The 22,580-nt window shown below is 39.6% G+C and overlaps 17 non-coding genes across 17 annotated transcripts; all 17 read right to left on the bottom strand.

Moving 5' to 3' along the window:
- Window positions 1-197: 197 nt before the first annotated feature.
- Window positions 198-269, bottom strand: TRNAP-UGG (transfer RNA proline (anticodon UGG)). The gene has a single exon. It is a non-coding gene; the product is annotated as a tRNA-Pro (tRNA).
- A 2,273-nt stretch (window positions 270-2,542) lies between these two features.
- TRNAV-CAC (transfer RNA valine (anticodon CAC)) lies at window positions 2,543-2,615 on the bottom strand. The gene has a single exon. It is a non-coding gene; the product is annotated as a tRNA-Val (tRNA).
- Window positions 2,616-2,903: 288 nt separating this feature from the next.
- Window positions 2,904-2,975, bottom strand: TRNAP-UGG (transfer RNA proline (anticodon UGG)). Its single transcript has one exon. It is a non-coding gene; the product is annotated as a tRNA-Pro (tRNA).
- A 2,121-nt stretch (window positions 2,976-5,096) lies between these two features.
- On the bottom strand, window positions 5,097-5,169 carry TRNAV-CAC (transfer RNA valine (anticodon CAC)). Its single transcript has one exon. It is a non-coding gene; the product is annotated as a tRNA-Val (tRNA).
- Window positions 5,170-5,457: 288 nt separating this feature from the next.
- On the bottom strand, window positions 5,458-5,529 carry TRNAP-UGG (transfer RNA proline (anticodon UGG)). The gene has a single exon. It is a non-coding gene; the product is annotated as a tRNA-Pro (tRNA).
- A 2,085-nt stretch (window positions 5,530-7,614) lies between these two features.
- On the bottom strand, window positions 7,615-7,687 carry TRNAV-CAC (transfer RNA valine (anticodon CAC)). The gene has a single exon. It is a non-coding gene; the product is annotated as a tRNA-Val (tRNA).
- Window positions 7,688-7,975: 288 nt separating this feature from the next.
- TRNAP-UGG (transfer RNA proline (anticodon UGG)) lies at window positions 7,976-8,047 on the bottom strand. Its single transcript has one exon. It is a non-coding gene; the product is annotated as a tRNA-Pro (tRNA).
- Window positions 8,048-10,192: 2,145 nt separating this feature from the next.
- On the bottom strand, window positions 10,193-10,265 carry TRNAV-CAC (transfer RNA valine (anticodon CAC)). Its single transcript has one exon. It is a non-coding gene; the product is annotated as a tRNA-Val (tRNA).
- A 288-nt stretch (window positions 10,266-10,553) lies between these two features.
- On the bottom strand, window positions 10,554-10,625 carry TRNAP-UGG (transfer RNA proline (anticodon UGG)). The gene has a single exon. It is a non-coding gene; the product is annotated as a tRNA-Pro (tRNA).
- Window positions 10,626-12,742: 2,117 nt separating this feature from the next.
- Window positions 12,743-12,815, bottom strand: TRNAV-CAC (transfer RNA valine (anticodon CAC)). Its single transcript has one exon. It is a non-coding gene; the product is annotated as a tRNA-Val (tRNA).
- Window positions 12,816-13,103: 288 nt separating this feature from the next.
- TRNAP-UGG (transfer RNA proline (anticodon UGG)) lies at window positions 13,104-13,175 on the bottom strand. Its single transcript has one exon. It is a non-coding gene; the product is annotated as a tRNA-Pro (tRNA).
- Window positions 13,176-15,384: 2,209 nt separating this feature from the next.
- Window positions 15,385-15,457, bottom strand: TRNAV-CAC (transfer RNA valine (anticodon CAC)). The gene has a single exon. It is a non-coding gene; the product is annotated as a tRNA-Val (tRNA).
- A 288-nt stretch (window positions 15,458-15,745) lies between these two features.
- Window positions 15,746-15,817, bottom strand: TRNAP-UGG (transfer RNA proline (anticodon UGG)). The gene has a single exon. It is a non-coding gene; the product is annotated as a tRNA-Pro (tRNA).
- Window positions 15,818-17,930: 2,113 nt separating this feature from the next.
- Window positions 17,931-18,003, bottom strand: TRNAV-CAC (transfer RNA valine (anticodon CAC)). The gene has a single exon. It is a non-coding gene; the product is annotated as a tRNA-Val (tRNA).
- A 288-nt stretch (window positions 18,004-18,291) lies between these two features.
- On the bottom strand, window positions 18,292-18,363 carry TRNAP-UGG (transfer RNA proline (anticodon UGG)). The gene has a single exon. It is a non-coding gene; the product is annotated as a tRNA-Pro (tRNA).
- Window positions 18,364-20,520: 2,157 nt separating this feature from the next.
- On the bottom strand, window positions 20,521-20,593 carry TRNAV-CAC (transfer RNA valine (anticodon CAC)). Its single transcript has one exon. It is a non-coding gene; the product is annotated as a tRNA-Val (tRNA).
- Window positions 20,594-20,881: 288 nt separating this feature from the next.
- TRNAP-UGG (transfer RNA proline (anticodon UGG)) lies at window positions 20,882-20,953 on the bottom strand. The gene has a single exon. It is a non-coding gene; the product is annotated as a tRNA-Pro (tRNA).
- Between the last annotated feature and the right edge of the window lie 1,627 nt (window positions 20,954-22,580).

The raw sequence follows: 22,580 nt of genomic DNA, 5'->3' as shown, positions 1-22,580 counted from the left end.
CCGACAGCCCTATCTGAACGCTTGTATATGCCTTGCAAGTTCAGCATTTTTGCAAAATGCTTAAAGAGAAATGTTTCCTATTTGCTCAGGCAGGGCAAGGTTAAAAGCATGAGACTCTAGCAAATAATCATCCACTACTGCAAAGAGAAAATTGATATTGGCTTTGAAATGCATACTTCAAAAGAGCACCAATGAAAGGGCTCGTCCGGGATTTGAACCCGGGACCTCTCGCACCCAAAGCGAGAATCATACCCCTAGACCAACGAGCCGTTGAAAGACCCTCACCTCTGAAAAGGTAATACCAGCTCTAAGCCCGCAATGAAGATCATGCTGGGGTCTTTTTCATGCTTGGTCTGTGAATTCACAGGAAATTCAGTGTCAACTTACCCTTTCTCAAACGATAGCACTATCATTTGTAAGTGTCCCCTTTTATTTTTTCTCAGCATTGGACAAGTCTTACAGGAAGTCAGCAGTTATTTATATATTTCTGCATTGGCTAGAGCCTAAAGAGAAAGAATAAAAAGCTGTTCATAACAACATAAGAAACACATTTTGCCTTTTCTCTCAAATACTTATTCCCTTTGTGCAAATCAGAATGCCAAGGTGAATAGCTGGGCCACAGATTCTGGCTAATTATCTATCTCTTGAATGCAAGAAGCAATAAAAACTGCCTAATGCAGGACTAAAGCATTCCTTGCATAGCCTCTAACATCATAACATAACTGAGCTGCTGGTAACAAGCTAAGCAATGCCTTCCCAAAATGAGAAGTACATGTGCTTATGTGCTTATCCGCTCAATCAGCGCTCAATCAGGCTCGATCAGGCGAGATATAGGAAAGGTGGAAAGGGTCCAAATGGCTGTCCCTTCCTTTTTAGGGTGGGTCCTGCTGACTATCATAGGATTCCTCTTAAGAGTGGCCAGGGTCAGAGGAAAAACATTCAATGCTTCTTAGTGTTCTCTCCAGAAGCAGGCATTTTCTGTGCCTTTAATTTCAGGCTTTTCCCAGCAGTCTCTGTTCTGCCTATGTAAATTAACAAAAGCAGTGCTTATTCCTCACTTGCTCTAATGTCCTTCCTGTCCACAAAGCTCTGCCTAAGTATGCTTTTTTTCTTTTTCAGGGAAATTCTAAATGGTTTCTCTGTCCACTCTGTGGCAGTAGAATGCTGATTATGATGCCATGTTTTGTGGAATCACCAAGGTACAACTACAGAGGAATATATGAGTCTGAAGGACATGGAACTCTTAGCTAACACATCACAATATGTGATGCTTGCCAACCAAGCACTACATTCTGGTGCGCTGATGATCAGAACATTCTGCTCCTAAAGGAAAGAAAATACCGCTTGATTGAAAATAAAGTCTCTGTTTATATTAACGCTCTCTCTCTCCCTATATCTATCTATCTATCTATCTATCTATCTATCTATCTATCTATCTATCTATCTATCTATCTATCTATCTATCTATCTATCTATCTATCTATCTATCTATCTATCTATCTATCTATCTATCTATCTATCTATCTATCTATCTATCTATCTATCTATCTATCTATCTATCTATCTATCTATCTATCTATCTATCTATCTATCTATCTATCTATCTATCTATCTATCTATCTATCTATCTATCTATCTATATCTCTATCTATCTATCTATCTATCTATCTTTATATATGGATACATGCATACACCTACTCATAGATATGCCATGCATTTCTTTGGATTTGTTTCAACCTCTTGCCATTTATTTGAGAATCCCTACTTTTCAAGTGACTGCAAATGAAGTCATCTCTGGCACGTTTTGGCTGATGCAAGGTAACCAAAACACAAGACAACTTTTAATAAAAATCATTGGTTTCTTTGTTAACGTGCACTGTCAAACATGGGACTTTCACACGTCAGGTAAATATGATAACCAATACACAACAGAAGCAGATGCAGATTGCTTATCAATGTCGTGATAGAACAGTTGTGATTTGAGTAGTAGAAGCGCCCCTGAATTGATACTTATTATATACAGCCTGTAAGATAGTCAAAAATGCATGCTAGGAGAGGAGATGCAAATATAAATGTATTAGAAAAATACATAAAGAGGAGTGATATGCTTTTATTCATGCAAGGCTAGAAAAAATCCCCATACTGTCGAAAGCATTCATACACCACCAAATGGAAATAAACAATTCTGACATTAAACGAAAAGGTGACGATGCATTTGTATCATCACCTTGAGAAGGATCATCTAGGAATTGAGCCCAAGCCTCAGCACTTAAAACCAGAAACACTCCACTAAAATAGGAGGCCTGTTGGTGCCAACAATTCTCAAAGTTAATGCTTGTTCTGGTTGAGCATTGAACCGAATGCAGGGCTCTTTTGAAAGTGAGGTTTGTGAATCAACAGATACATCCACATGCCAATTATGTTATTGTTTTTAAGAGAATTCACTTTCTTGGAACGAGACTGCATGAACCCATCTTCAGGGCCTGGACAATTTCATGCAAAACGGCAACTCTCAACATTGCAGCCAAGACAATATAACTAGTGTTTCTGCCCGGTTTCGAACCGGGGACCTTTCGCGTGTGAGGCGAACGTGATAACCACTACACTACATAAACAGATACCTACAGGTGATTCTTCTGTGACGAAACTGCTCAAAACAGACTATTCCAAGGGCATCTGGTTTTAGATTTCTTTCATGCAACCTGCCCGACAGCCCTATCTGAACGCTTGTATATGCCTTGCAAGTTCAGCATTTTTGCAAAATGCTTAAAGAGAAATGTTTCCTATTTGCTCAGGCAGGGCAAGGTTAAAAGCATGAGACTCTAGCAAATAATCATCCACTACTGCAAAGAGAAAATTGATATTGGCTTTGAAATGCATACTTCAAAAGAGCACCAATGAAAGGGCTCGTCCGGGATTTGAACCCGGGACCTCTCGCACCCAAAGCGAAAATCATACCCCTTGACCAACGAGCCGTTGAAAGACCCTCACCTCTGAAAAGGTAATACCAGCTCTAAGCCCGCAATGAAGATCATGCTGGGGTCTTTTTCATGCTTGGTCTGTGAATTCACAGGAAATTCAGTGTCAACTTACCCTTTCTCAAACGATAGCACTATCATTTGTAAGTGTCCCCTTTTATTTTTTCTCAGCATTGGACAAGTCTTACAGGAAGTCAGCAGTTATTTATATATTTCTGCATTGGCTAGAGCCTAAAGAGAAAGAATAAAAAGCTGTTCATAACAACATAAGAAACACATTTTGCCTTTTCTCTCAAATACTTATTCCCTTTGTGCAAATCGGAATGCCAAGGTGAATAGCTGGGCCACAGATTCTGGCTAATTATCTATCTCTTGAATGCAAGAAGCAATAAAAACTGCCTAATGCAGGACTAAAGCATTCCTTGCATAGCCTCTAACATCATAACATAACTGAGCTGCTGGTAACAAGCTAAGCAATGCCTTCCCAAAATGAGAAGTACATGTGCTTATGTGCTTATCCGCTCAATTAGCGCTCGATCAGGCTCGATCAGGCGAGATATAGGAAAGGTGGAAAGGGTCCAAATGGCTGTCCCTTCCTTTTTAGGGTGGGTCCTGCTGACTATCATAGGATTCCTCTTAAGAGTGGCCAGGGTCAGAGGAAAAACCTTCAATGCTTCTTAGTGTTCTCTCCAGAAGCAGGCATTTTCTGTGCCTTTAATTTCAGGCTTTTCCCAGCAGTCTCTGTTCTGCCTATGTAAATTAACAAAAGCAGTGCTTATTCCTCACTTGCTCTAATGTCCTTCCTGTCCACAAAGCTCTGCCTAAGTATGCTTTTTTTCTTTTTCAGGGAAATTCTAAATGGTTTCTCTGTCCACTCTGTGGCAGTAGAATGCTGATTATGATGCCATGTTTTGTGGAATCACCAAGGTACAACTACAGAGGAATATATGAGTCTGAAGGACATGGAACTCTTAGCTAACACATCACAATATGTGATGCTTGCCAACCAAGCACTACATTCTGGTGCGCTGATGATCAGAACATTCTGCTCCTAAAGGAAAGAAAATACCGCTTGATTGAAAATAAAGTCTCTGTTTATATTAACGCTCTCTCTCTCCCTATATCTATCTATCTATCTATCTATCTATCTATCTATCTATCTATCTATCTATCTATCTATCTATCTATCTATCTATCTATCTATCTATCTATCTATCTATCTATCTATCTATCTATCTATCTATCTTTATATATGGATACATGCATACACCTACTCATAGATATGTCATGCATTTCTTTGGATTTGTTTCAACCTCTTGCCATTTATTTGAGAATCCCTACTTTTCAAGTGACTGCAAATGAAGTCATCTCTGGCACGTTTTGGCTGATGCAAGGTAACCAAAACACAAGACAACTTTTAATAAAAATCATTGGTTTCTTTGTTAACGTGCACTGTCAAACATGGGACTTTCACACGTCAGGTAAATATGATAACCAATACACAACAGAAGCAGATGCAGATTGCTTATCAATGTCGTGATAGAACAGTTGTGATTTGAGTAGTAGAAGCGCCCCTGAATTGATACTTATTATATACAGCCTGTAAGATAGTCAAAAATGCATGCTAGGAGAGGAGATGCAAATATAAATGTATTAGAAAAATACATAAAGAGGAGTGATATGCTTTTATTCATGCAAGGCTAGAAAAAATCCCCATACTGTCGAAAGCATTCATACACCACCAAATGGAAATAAACAATTCTGACATTAAACGAAAAGGTGACGATGCATTTGTATCATCACCTTGAGAAGGATCATCTAGGAATTGAGCCCAAGCCTCAGCACTTAAAACCAGAAACACTCCACTAAAATAGGAGGCCTGTTGGTGCCAAAAATTCTCAAAGTTAATGCTTGTTCTGGTTGAGCATTGAACCGAATGCAGGGCTCTTTTGAAAGTGAGGTTTGTGAATCAACAGATACATCCACATGCCAATTATGTTATTGTTTTTAAGAGAATTCACTTTCTTGGAACGAGACTGCATGAACCCATCTTCAGGGCCTGGACAATTTCATGCAAAACGGCAACTCTCAACATTGCAGCCAAGACAATATAACTAGTGTTTCTGCCCGGTTTCGAACCGGGGACCTTTCGCGTGTGAGGCGAACGTGATAACCACTACACTACAGAAACAGATACCTACAGGTGATTCTTCTGTGATGAAACTGCTCAAAACAGACTATTCCAAGGGCATCTGGTTTTAGATTTCTTTCATGCAACCTGCCCGACAGCCCTATCTGAACGCTTGTATATGCCTTGCAAGTTCAGCATTTTTGCAAAATGCTTAAAGAGAAATGTTTCCTATTTGCTCAGGCAGGGCAAGGTTAAAAGCATGAGACTCTAGCAAATAATCATCCACTACTGCAAAGAGAAAATTGATATTGGCTTTGAAATGCATACTTCAAAAGAGCACCAATGAAAGGGCTCGTCCGGGATTTGAACCCGGGACCTCTCGCACCCAAAGCGAGAATCATACCCCTAGACCAACGAGCCGTTGAAAGACCCTCACCTCTGAAAAGGTAATACCAGCTCTAAGCCCGCAATGAAGATCATGCTGGGGTCTTTTTCATGCTTGGTCTGTGAATTCACAGGAAATTCAGTGTCAACTTACCCTTTCTCAAACGATAGCACTATCATTTGTAAGTGTCCCCTTTTATTTTTTCTCAGCATTGGACAAGTCTTACAGGAAGTCAGCAGTTATTTATATATTTCTGCATTGGCTAAAGCCTAAAGAGAAAGAATAAAAAGCTGTTCATAACAACATAAGAAACACATTTTGCCTTTTCTCTCAAATACTTATTCCCTTTGTGCAAATCGGAATGCCAAGGTGAATAGCTGGGCCACAGATTCTGGCTAATTATCTATCTCTTGAATGCAAGAAGCAATAAAAACTGCCTAATGCAGGACTAAAGCATTCCTTGCATAGCCTCTAACATCATAACATAACTGAGCTGCTGGTAACAAGCTAAGCAATGCCTTCCCAAAATAAGAAGTACATGTGCTTATGTGCTTATCCGCTCAATCAGCGCTCGATCAGGCTCGATCAGGCTCGATCAAGGAAAGGTGGAAAGGGTCCAAATGGCTGTCCCTTCCTTTTTAGGGTGGGTCCTGCTGACTATCATAGGATTCCTCTTAAGAGTGGCCAGGGTCAGAGGAAAAACTTTCAATGCTTCTTAGTGTTCTCTCCAGAAGCAGGCATTTTCTGTGCCTTTAATTTCAGGCTTTTCCCAGCAGTCTCTGTTCTGCCTATGTAAATTAACAAAAGCAGTGCTTATTGCTCACTTGCTCTAATGTCCTTCCTGTCCACAAAGCTCTGCCTAAGTATGCTTTTTTTCTTTTTCAGGGAAATTCTAAATGGTTTCTCTGTCCACTCTGTGGCAGTAGAATGCTGATTATGATGCCATGTTTTGTGGAATCACCAAGGTACAACTACAGAGGAATATATGAGTCTGAAGGACATGGAACTCTTAGCTAACACATCACAATATGTGATGCTTGCCAACCAAGCACTACATTCTGGTGCGCTGATGATCAGAACATTCTGCTCCTAAAGGAAAGAAAATACCGCTTGATTGAAAATAAAGTCTCTGTTTATATTAACGCTCTCTCTCTCCCTATATCTATCTATCTATCTATCTATCTATCTATCTATCTATCTATCTATCTATCTATCTATATCTCTATCTATCTATCTATCTATCTATCTTTATATATGGATACATGCATACACCTACTCATAGATATGCCATGCATTTCTTTGGATTTGTTTCAACCTCTTGCCATTTATTTGAGAATCCCTACTTTTCAAGTGACTGCAAATGAAGTCATCTCTGGCACGTTTTGGCTGATGCAAGGTAACCAAAACACAAGACAACTTTTAATAAAAATCATTGGTTTCTTTGTTAACGTGCACTGTCAAACATGGGACTTTCACACGTCAGGTAAATATGATAACCAATACACAACAGAAGCAGATGCAGATTGCTTATCAATGTCGTGATAGAACAGTTGTGATTTGAGTAGTAGAAGCGCCCCTGAATTGATACTTATTATATACAGCCTGTAAGATAGTCAAAAATGTATGCTAGGAGAGGAGATGCAAATATAAATGTATTAGAAAAATACATAAAGAGGAGTGATATGCTTTTATTCATGCAAGGCTAGAAAAAATCCCCATACTGTCGAAAGCATTCATACACCACCAAATGGAAATAAACAATTCTGACATTAAACGAAAAGGTGACGATGCATTTGTATCATCACCTTGAGAAGGATCATCTAGGAATTGAGCCCAAGCCTCAGCACTTAAAACCAAAAACACTCCACTAAAATAGGAGGCCTGTTGGTGCCAACAATTCTCAAAGTTAATGCTTGTTCTGGTTGAGCATTGAACCGAATGCAGGGCTCTTTTGAAAGTGAGGTCTGTGAATCAACAGATACATCCACATGCCAATTATGTTATTGTTTTTAAGAGAATTCACTTTCTTGGAACGAGACTGCATGAACCCACCTTCAGGGCCTGGACAATTTCATGCAAAACGGCAACTCTCAACATTGCAGCCAAGACAATATAACTAGTGTATCTGCCCGGTTTCGAACCGGGGACCTTTCGCGTGTGAGGCGAACGTGATAACCACTACACTACAGAAACAGATACCTACAGGTGATTCTTCTGTGATGAAACTGCTCAAAACAGACTATTCCAAGGGCATCTGGTTTTAGATTTCTTTCATGCAACCTGCCCGACAGCCCTATCTGAACGCTTGTATATGCCTTGCAAGTTCAGCATTTTTGCAAAATGCTTAAAGAGAAATGTTTCCTATTTGCTCAGGCAGGGCAAGGTTAAAAGCATGAGACTCTAGCAAATAATCATCCACTACTGCAAAGAGAAAATTGATATTGGCTTTGAAATGCATACTTCAAAAGAGCACCAATGAAAGGGCTCGTCCGGGATTTGAACCCGGGACCTCTCGCACCCAAAGCGAGAATCATACCCCTAGACCAACGAGCCGTTGAAAGACCCTCACCTCTGAAAAGGTAATACCAGCTCTAAGCCCGCAATGAAGATCATGCTGGGGTCTTTTTCATGCTTGGTCTGTGAATTCACAGGAAATTCAGTGTCAACTTACCCTTTCTCAAACGATAGCACTATCATTTGTAAGTGTCCCCTTTTATTTTTTCTCAGCATTGGACAAGTCTTACAGGAAGTCAGCAGTTATTTATATATTTCTGCATTGGCTAGAGCCTAAAGAGAAAGAATAAAAAGCTGTTCATAACAACATAAGAAACACATTTTGCCTTTTCTCTCAAATACTTATTCCCTTTGTGCAAATCGGAATGCCAAGGTGAATAGCTGGGCCACAGATTCTGGCTAATTATCTATCTCTTGAATGCAAGAAGCAATAAAAACTGCCTAATGCAGGACTAAAGCATTCCTTGCATAGCCTCTAACATCATAACATAACTGAGCTGCTGGTAACAAGCTAAGCAATGCCTTCCCAAAATGAGAAGTACATGTGCTTATGTGCTTATCCGCTCAATCAGCGCTCAATCAGGCTCGATCAGGCTCGATCAAGGAAAGGTGGAAAGGGTCCAAATGGCTGTCCCTTCCTTTTTAGGGTGGGTCCTGCTGACTATCATAGGATTCCTCTTAAGAGTGGCCAGGGTCAGAGGAAAAACATTCAATGCTTCTTAGTGTTCTCTCCAGAAGCAGACATTTTCTGTGCCTTTAATTTCAGGCTTTTCCCAGCAGTCTCTGTTCTGCCTATGTAAATTAACAAAAGCAGTGCTTATTCCTCACTTGCTCTAATGTCCTTCCTGTCCACAAAGCTCTGCCTAAGTATGCTTTTTTTCTTTTTCAGGGAAATTCTAAATGGTTTCTCTGTCCACTCTGTGGCAGTAGAATGCTGATTATGATGCCATGTTTTGTGGAATCACCAAGGTACAACTACAGAGGAATATATGAGTCTGAAGGACATGGAACTCTTAGCTAACACATCACAATATGTGATGCTTGCCAACCAAGCACTACATTCTGGTGCGCTGATGATCAGAACATTCTGCTCCTAAAGGAAAGAAAATACCGCTTGATTGAAAATAAAGTCTCTGTTTATATTAACGCTCTCTCTCTCCCTATATCTATCTATCTATCTATCTATCTATCTATCTATCTATCTATCTATCTATCTATCTATCTATCTATCTATCTATCTATCTATCTATCTATCTATCTATCTATCTATCTATCTATCTATCTATCTATCTATCTATCTATCTATCTATCTTTATATATGGATACATGCATACACCTACTCATAGATATGCCATGCATTTCTTTGGATTTGTTTCAACCTCTTGCCATTTATTTGAGAATCCCTACTTTTCAAGTGACTGCAAATGAAGTCATCTCTGGCACGTTTTGGCTGATGCAAGGTAACCAAAACACAAGACAACTTTTAATAAAAATCATTGGTTTCTTTGTTAACGTGCACTGTCAAACATGGGACTTTCACACGTCAGGTAAATATGATAACCAATACACAACAGAAGCAGATGCAGATTGCTTATCAATGTCGTGATAGAACAGTTGTGATTTGAGTAGTAGAAGCGCCCCTGAATTGATACTTATTATATACAGCCTGTAAGATAGTCAAAAATGCATGCTAGGAGAGGAGATGCAAATATAAATGTATTAGAAAAATACATAAAGAGGAGTGATATGCTTTTATTCATGCAAGGCTAGAAAAAATCCCCATACTGTCGAAAGCATTCATACACCACCAAATGGAAATAAACAATTCTGACATTAAACGAAAAGGTGACGATGCATTTGTATCATCACCTTGAGAAGGATCATCTAGGAATTGAGCCCAAGCCTCAGCACTTAAAACCAGAAACACTCCACTAAAATAGGAGGCCTGTTGGTGCCAACAATTCTCAAAGTTAATGCTTGTTCTGGTTGAGCATTGAACCGAATGCAGGGCTCTTTTGAAAGTGAGGTCTGTGAATCAACAGATACATCCACATGCCAATTATGTTATTGTTTTTAAGAGAATTCCCTTTCTTGGAACGACACTGCATGAACCCACCTTCAGGGCCTGGACAATTTCATGCAAAACTGCAACTCTCAACATTGCAGCCAAGACAATATAACTAGTGTTTCTGCCCGGTTTCGAACCGGGGACCTATCGCGTGTGAGGCGAACGTGATAACCACTACACTACAGAAACAGATACCTACAGGTGATTCTTCTGTGATGAAACTGCTCAAAACAGACTATTCCAAGGGCATCTGGTTTTAGATTTCTTTCATGCAACCTGCCCGACAGCCCTATCTGAACGCTTGTATATGCCTTGCAAGTTCAGCATTTTTGCAAAATGCTTAAAGAGAAATGTTTCCTATTTGCTCAGGCAGGGCAAGGTTAAAAGCATGAGACTCTAGCAAATAATCATCCACTACTGCAAAGAGAAAATTGATATTGGCTTTGAAATGCATACTTCAAAAGAGCACCAATGAAAGGGCTCGTCCGGGATTTGAACCCGGGACCTCTCGCACCCAAAGCGAGAATCATACCCCTAGACCAACGAGCCGTTGAAAGCACCTCACCTCTGAAAAGGTAATACCAGCTCTAAGCCCGCAATGAAGATCATGCTGGGGTCTTTTTCATGCTTGGTCTGTGAATTCACAGGAAATTCAGTGTCAACTTACCCTTTCTCAAACGATAGCACTATCATTTGTAAGTGTCCCCTTTTATTTTTTCTCAGCATTGGACAAGTCTTACAGGAAGTCAGCAGTTATTTATATATTTCTGCATTGGCTAGAGCCTAAAGAGAAAGAATAAAAAGCTGTTCATAACAACATAAGAAACACATTTTGCCTTTTCTCTCAAATACTTATTCCCTTTGTGCAAATCGGAATGCCAAGGTGAATAGCTGGGCCACAGATTCTGGCTCATTATCTATCTCTTGAATGCAAGAAGCAATAAAAACTGCCTAATGCAGGACTAAAGCATTCCTTGCATAGCCTCTAACATCATAACATAACTGAGCTGCTGGTAACAAGCTAAGCAATGCCTTCCCAAAATAAGAAGTACATGTGCTTATGTGCTTATCCGCTCAATCAGCGCTCAATCAGGCTCGATCAGGCTCGATCAAGGAAAGGTGGAAAGGGTCCAAATGGCTGTCCCTTCCTTTTTAGGGTGGGTCCTGCTGACTATCATAGGATTCCTCTTAAGAGTGGCCAGGGTCAGAGGAAAAACTTTCAATGCTTCTTAGTGTTCTCTCCAGAAGCAGGCATTTTCTGTGCCTTTAATTTCAGGCTTTTCCCAGCAGTCTCTGTTCTGCCTATGTAAATTAACAAAAGCAGTGCTTATTGCTCACTTGCTCTAATGTCCTTCCTGTCCACAAAGCTCTGCCTAAGTATGCTTTTTTTCTTTTTCAGGGAAATTCTAAATGGTTTCTCTGTCCACTCTGTGGCAGTAGAATGCTGATTATGATGCCATGTTTTGTGGAATCACCAAGGTACAACTACAGAGGAATATATGAGTCTGAAGGACATGGAACTCTTAGCTAACACATCACAATATGTGATGCTTGCCAACCAAGCACTACATTCTGGTGCGCTGATGATCAGAACATTCTGCTCCTAAAGGAAAGAAAATACCGCTTGATTGAAAATAAAGTCTCTGTTTATATTAACGCTCTCTCTCTCCCTATATCTATCTATCTATCTATCTATCTATCTATCTATCTATCTATCTATCTATCTATCTATCTATCTATCTATCTATCTATCTATCTATCTATATCTCTATCTATCTATCTATCTATCTATCTTTATATATGGATACATGCATACACCTACTCATAGATATGCCATGCATTTCTTTGGATTTGTTTCAACCTCTTGCCATTTATTTGAGAATCCCTACTTTTCAAGTGACTGCAAATGAAGTCATCTCTGGCACGTTTTGGCTGATGCAAGGTAACCAAAACACAAGACAACTTTTAATAAAAATCATTGGTTTCTTTGTTAACGTGCACTGTCAAACATGGGACTTTCACACGTCAGGTAAATATGATAACCAATACACAACAGAAGCAGATGCAGATTGCTTATCAATGTCGTGATAGAACAGTTGTGATTTGAGTAGTAGAAGCGCCCCTGAATTGATACTTATTATATACAGCCTGTAAGATAGTCAAAAATGCATGCTAGGAGAGGAGATGCAAATATAAATGTATTAGAAAAATACATAAAGAGGAGTGATATGCTTTTATTCATGCAAGGCTAGAAAAAATCCCCATACTGTCGAAAGCATTCATACACCACCAAATGGAAATAAACAATTCTGACATTAAACGAAAAGGTGACGATGCATTTGTATCATCACCTTGAGAAGGATCATCTAGGAATTGAGCCCAAGCCTCAGCACTTAAAACCAGAAACACTCCACTAAAATAGGAGGCCTGTTGGTGCCAACAATTCTCAAAGTTAATGCTTGTTCTGGTTGAGCATTGAACCGAATGCAGGGCTCTTTTGAAAGTGAGGTTTGTGAATCAACAGATACATCCACATGCCAATTATGTTATTGTTTTTAAGAGAATTCACTTTCTTGGAACGAGACTGCATGAACCCATCTTCAGGGCCTGGACAATTTCATGCAAAACGGCAACTCTCAACATTGCAGCCAAGACAATATAACTAGTGTTTCTGCCCGGTTTCGAACCGGGGACCTTTCGCGTGTGAGGCGAACGTGATAACCACTACACTACAGAAACAGATACCTACAGGTGATTCTTCTGTGATGAAACTGCTCAAAACAGACTATTCCAAGGGCATCTGGTTTTAGATTTCTTTCATGCAACCTGCCCGACAGCCCTATCTGAACGCTTGTATATGCCTTGCAAGTTCAGCATTTTTGCAAAATGCTTAAAGAGAAATGTTTCCTATTTGCTCAGGCAGGGCAAGGTTAAAAGAATGAGACTCTAGCAAATAATCATCCACTACTGCAAAGAGAAAATTGATATTGGCTTTGAAATGCATACTTCAAAAGAGCACCAATGAAAGGGCTCGTCCGGGATTTGAACCCGGGACCTCTCGCACCCAAAGCGAAAATCATACCCCTAGACCAACGAGCCATTGAAAGACCCTCACCTCTGAAAAGGTAATACCAGCTCTAAGCCCGCAATGAAGATCATGCTGGGGTCTTTTTCATGCTTGGTCTGTGAATTCACAGGAAATTCAGTGTCAACTTACCCTTTCTCAAACGATAGCACTATCATTTGTAAGTGTCCCCTTTTATTTTTTCTCAGCATTGGACAAGTCTTACAGGAAGTCAGCAGTTATTTATATATTTCTGCATTGGCTAGAGCCTAAAGAGAAAGAATAAAAAGCTGTTCATAACAACATAAGAAACACATTTTGCCTTTTCTCTCAAATACTTATTCCCTTTGTGCAAATCGGAATGCCAAGGTGAATAGCTGGGCCACAGATTCTGGCTAATTATCTATCTCTTGAATGCAAGAAGCAATAAAAACTGCCTAATGCAGGACTAAAGCATTCCTTGCATAGCCTCTAACATCATAACATAACTGAGCTGCTGGTAACAAGCTAAGCAATGCCTTCCCAAAATGAGAAGTACATGTGCTTATGTGCTTATCCGCTCAATTAGCGCTCGATCAGGCTCGATCAGGCGAGATATAGGAAAGGTGGAAAGGGTCCAAATGGCTGTCCCTTCCTTTTTAGGGTGGGTCCTGCTGACTATCATAGGATTCCTCTTAAGAGTGGCCAGGGTCAGAGGAAAAACTTTCAATGCTTCTTAGTGTTCTCTCCAGAAGCAGGCATTTTCTGTGCCTTTAATTTCAGGCTTTTCCCAGCAGTCTCTGTTCTGCATATGTAAATTAACAAAAGCAGTGCTTATTCCTCACTTGCTCTAATGTCCTTCCTGTCCACAAAGCTCTGCCTAAGTATGCTTTTTTTCTTTTTCAGGGAAATTCTAAATGGTTTCTCTGTCCACTCTGTGGCAGTAGAATGCTGATTATGATGCCATGTTTTGTGGAATCACCAAGGTACAACTACAGAGGAATATATGAGTCTGAAGGACATGGAACTCTTAGCTAACACATCACAATATGTGATGCTTGCCAACCAAGCACTACATTCTGGTGCGCTGATGATCAGAACATTCTGCTCCTAAAGGAAAGAAAATACCGCTTGATTGAAAATAAAGTCTCTGTTTATATTAACGCTCTCTCTCTCCCTATATCTATCTATCTATCTATCTATCTATCTATCTATCTATCTATCTATCTATCTATCTATCTATCTATCTATCTATCTATCTATCTATCTATCTATCTATCTATCTATCTATCTATCTATCTATCTATCTATCTATCTATCTATCTATCTATCTATCTATCTATCTATTTATCTATCTATCTATCTATCTATCTATCTATCTATCTATCTATCTTTATATATGGATACATGCATACACCTACTCATAGATATGCCATGCATTTCTTTGGATTTGTTTCAACCTCTTGCCATTTATTTGAGAATCCCTACTTTTAAAGTGACTGCAAATGAAGTCATCTCTGGCACGTTTTGGCTGATGCAAGGTAACCAAAACACAAGACAACTTTTAATAAAAATCATTGGTTTCTTTGTTAACGTGCACTGTCAAACATGGGACTTTCACACGTCAGGTAAATATGATAACCAATACACAACAGAAGCAGATGCAGATTGCTTATCAATGTCGTGATAGAACAGTTGTGATTTGAGTAGTAGAAGCGCCCCTGAATTGATACTTATTATATACAGCCTGTAAGATAGTCAAAAATGCATGCTAGGAGAGGAGATGCAAATATAAATGTATTAGAAAAATACATAAAGAGGAGTGATATGCTTTTATTCATGCAAGGCTAGAAAAAATCCCCATACTGTCGAAAGCATTCATACACCACCAAATGGAAATATACAATTCTGACATTAAACGAAAAGGTGACGATGCATTTGTATCATCACCTTGAGAAGGATCATCTAGGAATTGAGCCCAAGCCTCAGCACTTAAAACCAGAAACACTCCACTAAAATAGGAGGCCTGTTGGTGCCAACAATTCTCAAAGTTAATGCTTGTTCTGGTTGAGCATTGAACCAAATGCAGGGCTCTTTTGAAAGTGAGGTTTGTGAATCAACAGATACATCCACATGCCAATTATGTTATTGTTTTTAAGAGAATTCACTTTCTTGGAACGAGACTGCATGAACCCATCTTCAGGGCCTGGACAATTTCATGCAAAACGGCAACTCTCAACATTGCAGCCAAGACAATATAACTAGTGTTTCTGCCCGGTTTCGAACCGGGGACCTTTCGCGTGTGAGGCGAACGTGATAACCACTACACTACAGAAACAGATACCTACAGGTGATTCTTCTGTGATGAAACTGCTCAAAACAGACTATTCCAAGGGCATCTGGTTTTAGATTTCTTTCATGCAACCTGCCCGACAGCCCTATCTGAACGCTTGTATATGCCTTGCAAGTTCAGCATTTTTGCAAAATGCTTAAAGAGAAATGTTTCCTATTTGCTCAGGCAGGGCAAGGTTAAAAGCATGAGACTCTAGCAAATAATCATCCACTACTGCAAAGAGAAAATTGATATTGGCTTTGAAATGCATACTTCAAAAGAGCACCAATGAAAGGGCTCGTCCGGGATTTGAACCCGGGACCTCTCGCACCCAAAGCGAGAATCATACCCCTAGACCAACGAGCCGTTGAAAGACCCTCACCTCTGAAAAGGTAATACCAGCTCTAAGCCTGCAATGAAGATCATGCTGGGGTCTTTTTCATGCTTGGTCTGTGAATTCACAGGAAATTCAGTGTCAACTTACCCTTTCTCAAACGATAGCACTATCATTTGTAAGTGTCCCCTTTTATTTTTTCTCAGCATTGGACAAGTCTTACAGGAAGTCAGCAGTTATTTATATATTTCTGCATTGGCTAAAGCCTAAAGAGAAAGAATAAAAAGCTGTTCATAACAACATAAGAAACACATTTTGCCTTTTCTCTCAAATACTTATTCCCTTTGTGCAAATCGGAATGCCAAGGTGAATAGCTGGGCCACAGATTCTGGCTAATTATCTATCTCTTGAATGCAAGAAGCAATAAAAACTGCCTAATGCAGGACTAAAGCATTCCTTGCATAGCCTCTAACATCATAACATAACTGAGCTGCTGGTAACAAGCTAAGCAATGCCTTCCCAAAATAAGAAGTACATGTGCTTATGTGCTTATCCGCTCAATCAGCGCTCAATCAGGCTCGATCAGGCTCGATCAAGGAAAGGTGGAAAGGGTCCAAATGGCTGTCCCTTCCTTTTTAGGGTGGGTCCTGCTGACTATCATAGGATTCCTCTTAAGAGTGGCCAGGGTCAGAGGAAAAACTTTCAATGCTTCTTAGTGTTCTCTCCAGAAGCAGGCATTTTCTGTGCCTTTAATTTCAGGCTTTTCCCAGCAGTCTCTGTTCTGCCTATGTAAATTAACAAAAGCAGTGCTTATTGCTCACTTGCTCTAATGTCCTTCCTGTCCACAAAGCTCTGCCTAAGTATGCTTTTTTTCTTTTTCAGGGAAATTCTAAATGGTTTCTCTGTCCACTCTGTGGCAGTAGAATGCTGATTATGATGCCATGTTTTGTGGAATCACCAAGGTACAACTACAGAGGAATATATGAGTCTGAAGGACATGGAACTCTTAGCTAACACATCACAATATGTGATGCTTGCCAACCAAGCACTACATTCTGGTGCGCTGATGATCAGAACATTCTGCTCCTAAAGGAAAGAAAATACCGCTTGATTGAAAATAAAGTCTCTGTTTATATTAATGCTCTCTCTCTCCCTATATCTATCTATCTATCTATCTATCTATCTATCTATCTATCTATCTATCTATCTATCTATCTATCTATCTATCTATCTATCTATCTATATCTCTATCTATCTATCTATCTATCTATCTTTATATATGGATACATGCATACACCTACTCATAGATATGCCATGCATTTCTTTGGATTTGTTTCAACCTCTTGCCATTCATTTGAGAATCCCTACTTTTCAAGTGACTGCAAATGAAGTCATCTCTGGCACGTTTTGGCTGATGCAAGGTAACCAAAACACAAGACAACTTTTAATAAAAATCATTGGTTTCTTTGTTAACGTGCACTGTCAAACATGGGACTTTCACACGTCAGGTAAATATGATAACCAATACACAACAGAAGCAGATGCAGATTGCTTATCAATGTCGTGATAGAACAGTTGTGATTTGAGTAGTAGAAGCGCCCCTGAATTGATACTTATTATATACAGCCTGTAAGATAGTCAAAAATGCATGCTAGGAGAGGAGATGCAAATATAAATGTATTAGAAAAATACATAAAGAGGAGTGATATGCTTTTATTCATGCAAGGCTAGAAAAAATCCCCATACTGTCGAAAGCATTCATACACCACCAAATGGAAATAAACAATTCTGACATTAAACGAAAAGGTGACGATGCATTTGTATCACCACCTTGAGAAGGATCATCTAGGAATTGAGCCCAAGCCTCAGCACTTAAAACCAGAAACACTCCACTAAAATAGGAGGCCTGTTGGTGCCAACAATTCTCAAAGTTAATGCTTGTTCTGGTTGAGCATTGAACCGAATGCAGGGCTCTTTTGAAAGTGAGGTTTGTGAATCAACAGATACATCCACATGCCAATTATGTTATTGTTTTTAAGAGAATTCACTTTCTTGGAACGAGACTGCATGAACCCATCTTCAGGGCCTGGACAATTTCATGCAAAACGGCAACTCTCAACATTGCAGCCAAGACAATATAACTAGTGTTTCTGCCCGGTTTCGAACCGGGGACCTTTCGCGTGTGAGGCGAACGTGATAACCACTACACTACAGAAACAGATACCTACAGGTGATTCTTCTGTGATGAAACTGCTCAAAACAGACTATTCCAAGGGCATCTGGTTTTAGATTTCTTTCATGCAACCTGCCCGACAGCCCTATCTGAACGCTTGTATATGCCTTGCAAGTTCAGCATTTTTGCAAAATGCTTAAAGAGAAATGTTTCCTATTTGCTCAGGCAGGGCAAGGTTAAAAGAATGAGACTCTAGCAAATAATCATCCACTACTGCAAAGAGAAAATTGATATTGGCTTTGAAATGCATACTTCAAAAGAGCACCAATGAAAGGGCTCGTCCGGGATTTGAACCCGGGACCTCTCGCACCCAAAGCGAAAATCATACCCCTAGACCAACGAGCCATTGAAAGACCCTCACCTCTGAAAAGGTAATACCAGCTCTAAGCCCGCAATGAAGATCATGCTGGGGTCTTTTTCATGCTTGGTCTGTGAATTCACAGGAAATTCAGTGTCAACTTACCCTTTCTCAAACGATAGCACTATCATTTGTAAGTGTCCCCTTTTATTTTTTCTCAGCATTGGACAAGTCTTACAGGAAGTCAGCAGTTATTTATATATTTCTGCATTGGCTAGAGCCTAAAGAGAAAGAATAAAAAGCTGTTCATAACAACATAAGAAACACATTTTGCCTTTTCTCTCAAATACTTATTCCCTTTGTGCAAATCGGAATGCCAAGGTGAATAGCTGGGCCACAGATTCTGGCTAATTATCTATCTCTTGAATGCAAGAAGCAATAAAAACTGCCTAATGCAGGACTAAAGCATTCCTTGCATAGCCTCTAACATCATAACATAACTGAGCTGCTGGTAACAAGCTAAGCAATGCCTTCCCAAAATAAGAAGTACATGTGCTTATGTGCTTATCCGCTCAATCAGCGCTCAATCAGGCTCGATCAGGCTCGATCAAGGAAAGGTGGAAAGGGTCCAAATGGCTGTCCCTTCCTTTTTAGGGTGGGTCCTGCTGACTATCATAGGATTCCTCTTAAGAGTGGCCAGGGTCAGAGGAAAAACTTTCAATGCTTCTTAGTGTTCTCTCCAGAAGCAGGCATTTTCTGTGCCTTTAATTTCAGGCTTTTCCCAGCAGTCTCTGTTCTGCCTATGTAAATTAACAAAAGCAGTGCTTATTGCTCACTTGCTCTAATGTCCTTCCTGTCCACAAAGCTCTGCCTAAGTATGCTTTTTTTCTTTTTCAGGGAAATTCTAAATGGTTTCTCTGTCCACTCTGTGGCAGTAGAATGCTGATTATGATGCCATGTTTTGTGGAATCACCAAGGTACAACTACAGAGGAATATATGAGTCTGAAGGACATGGAACTCTTAGCTAACACATCACAATATGTGATGCTTGCCAACCAAGCACTACATTCTGGTGCGCTGATGATCAGAACATTCTGCTCCTAAAGGAAAGAAAATACCGCTTGATTGAAAATAAAGTCTCTGTTTATATTAACGCTCTCTCTCTCCCTATATCTATCTATCTATCTATCTATCTATCTATCTATCTATCTATCTATCTATCTATCTATCTATCTATCTATCTATCTATCTATCTATCTATCTATCTATCTATCTATCTATCTATCTATCTATCTATCTATCTATCTATCTATCTATCTATCTATCTATCTTTATATATGGATACATGCATACACCTACTCATAGATATGCCATGCATTTCTTTGGATTTGTTTCAACCTCTTGCCATTTATTTGAGAATCCCTACTTTTCAAGTGACTGCAAATGAAGTCATCTCTGGCACGTTTTGGCTGATGCAAGGTAACCAAAACACAAGACAACTTTTAATAAAAATCATTGGTTTCTTTGTTAACGTGCACTGTCAAACATGGGACTTTCACACGTCAGGTAAATATGATAACCAATACACAACAGAAGCAGATGCAGATTGCTTATCAATGTCGTGATAGAACAGTTGTGATTTGAGTAGTAGAAGCGCCCCTGAATTGATACTTATTATATACAGCCTGTAAGATAGTCAAAAATGCATGCTAGGAGAGGAGATGCAAATATAAATGTATTAGAAAAATACATAAAGAGGAGTGATATGCTTTTATTCATGCAAGGCTAGAAAAAATCCCCATACTGTCGAAAGCATTCATACACCACCAAATGGAAATAAACAATTCTGACATTAAACGAAAAGGTGACGATGCATTTGTATCATCACCTTGAGAAGGATCATCTAGGAATTGAGCCCAAGCCTCAGCACTTAAAACCAGAAACACTCCACTAAAATAGGAGGCCTGTTGGTGCCAACAATTCTCAAAGTTAATGCTTGTTCTGGTTGAGCATTGAACCGAATGCAGGGCTCTTTTGAAAGTGAGGTCTGTGAATCAACAGATACATCCACATGCCAATTATGTTATTGTTTTTAAGAGAATTCCCTTTCTTGGAACGACACTGCATGAACCCACCTTCAGGGCCTGGACAATTTCATGCAAAACTGCAACTCTCAACATTGCAGCCAAGACAATATAACTAGTGTTTCTGCCCGGTTTCGAACCGGGGACCTTTCGCGTGTGAGGCGAACGTGATAACCACTACACTACAGAAACAGATACCTACAGGTGATTCTTCTGTGATGAAACTGCTCAAAACAGACTATTCCAAGGGCATCTGGTTTTAGATTTCTTTCATGCAACCTGCCCGACAGCCCTATCTGAACGCTTGTATATGCCTTGCAAGTTCAGCATTTTTGCAAAATGCTTAAAGAGAAATGTTTCCTATTTGCTCAGGCAGGGCAAGGTTAAAAGCATGAGACTCTAGCAAATAATCATCCACTACTGCAAAGAGAAAATTGATATTGGCTTTGAAATGCATACTTCAAAAGAGCACCAATGAAAGGGCTCGTCCGGGATTTGAACCCGGGACCTCTCGCACCCAAAGCGAGAATCATACCCCTAGACCAACGAGCCGTTGAAAGCACCTCACCTCTGAAAAGGTAATACCAGCTCTAAGCCCGCAATGAAGATCATGCTGGGGTCTTTTTCATGCTTGGTCTGTGAATTCACAGGAAATTCAGTGTCAACTTACCCTTTCTCAAACGATAGCACTATCATTTGTAAGTGTCCCCTTTTATTTTTTCTCAGCATTGGACAAGTCTTACAGGAAGTCAGCAGTTATTTATATATTTCTGCATTGGCTAGAGCCTAAAGAGAAAGAATAAAAAGCTGTTCATAACAACATAAGAAACACATTTTGCCTTTTCTCTCAAATACTTATTCCCTTTGTGCAAATCGGAATGCCAAGGTGAATAGCTGGGCCACAGATTCTGGCTCATTATCTATCTCTTGAATGCAAGAAGCAATAAAAACTGCCTAATGCAGGACTAAAGCATTCCTTGCATAGCCTCTAACATCATAACATAACTGAGCTGCTGGTAACAAGCTAAGCAATGCCTTCCCAAAATAAGAAGTACATGTGCTTATGTGCTTATGTGCTTATCCGCTCAATCAGCGCTCAATCAGGCTCGATCAGGCTCGATCAAGGAAAGGTGGAAAGGGTCCAAATGGCTGTCCCTTCCTTTTTAGGGTGGGTCCTGCTGACTATCATAGGATTCCTCTTAAGAGTGGCCAGGGTCAGAGGAAAAACTTTCAATGCTTCTTAGTGTTCTCTCCAGAAGCAGGCATTTTCTGTGCCTTTAATTTCAGGCTTTTCCCAGCAGTCTCTGTTCTGCCTATGTAAATTAACAAAAGCAGTGCTTATTGCTCACTTGCTCTAATGTCCTTCCTGTCCACAAAGCTCTGCCTAAGTATGCTTTTTTTCTTTTTCAGGGAAATTCTAAATGGTTTCTCTGTCCACTCTGTGGCAGTAGAATGCTGATTATGATGCCATGTTTTGTGGAATCACCAAGGTACAACTACAGAGGAATATATGAGTCTGAAGGACATGGAACTCTTAGCTAACACATCACAATATGTGATGCTTGCCAACCAAGCACTACATTCTGGTGCGCTGATGATCAGAACATTCTGCTCCTAAAGGAAAGAAAATACCGCTTGATTGAAAATAAAGTCTCTGTTTATATTAACGCTCTCTCTCTCCCTATATCTATCTATCTATCTATCTATCTATCTATCTATCTATCTATCTATCTATCTATCTATCTATCTATCTATCTATCTATCTATCTATATCTCTATCTATCTATCTATCTATCTATCTTTATATATGGATACATGCATACACCTACTCATAGATATGCCATGCATTTCTTTGGATTTGTTTCAACCTCTTGCCATTTATTTGAGAATCCCTACTTTTCAAGTGACTGCAAATGAAGTCATCTCTGGCACGTTTTGGCTGATGCAAGGTAACCAAAACACAAGACAACTTTTAATAAAAATCATTGGTTTCTTTGTTAACGTGCACTGTCAAACATGGGACTTTCACACGTCAGGTAAATATGATAACCAATACACAACAGAAGCAGATGCAGATTGCTTATCAATGTCGTGATAGAACAGTTGTGATTTGAGTAGTAGAAGCGCCCCTGAATTGATACTTATTATATACAGCCTGTAAGATAGTCAAAAATGCATG

The sequence above is a fragment of the Lissotriton helveticus genome, chromosome 8 (assembly GCF_964261635.1).
Source record: "Lissotriton helveticus chromosome 8, aLisHel1.1, whole genome shotgun sequence".
NCBI lineage: Eukaryota > Metazoa > Chordata > Amphibia > Caudata > Salamandridae > Lissotriton > Lissotriton helveticus.
Note: the sequence above shows the minus strand (reverse complement) of the source record. Positions and strands in the feature narration are given on the sequence as shown.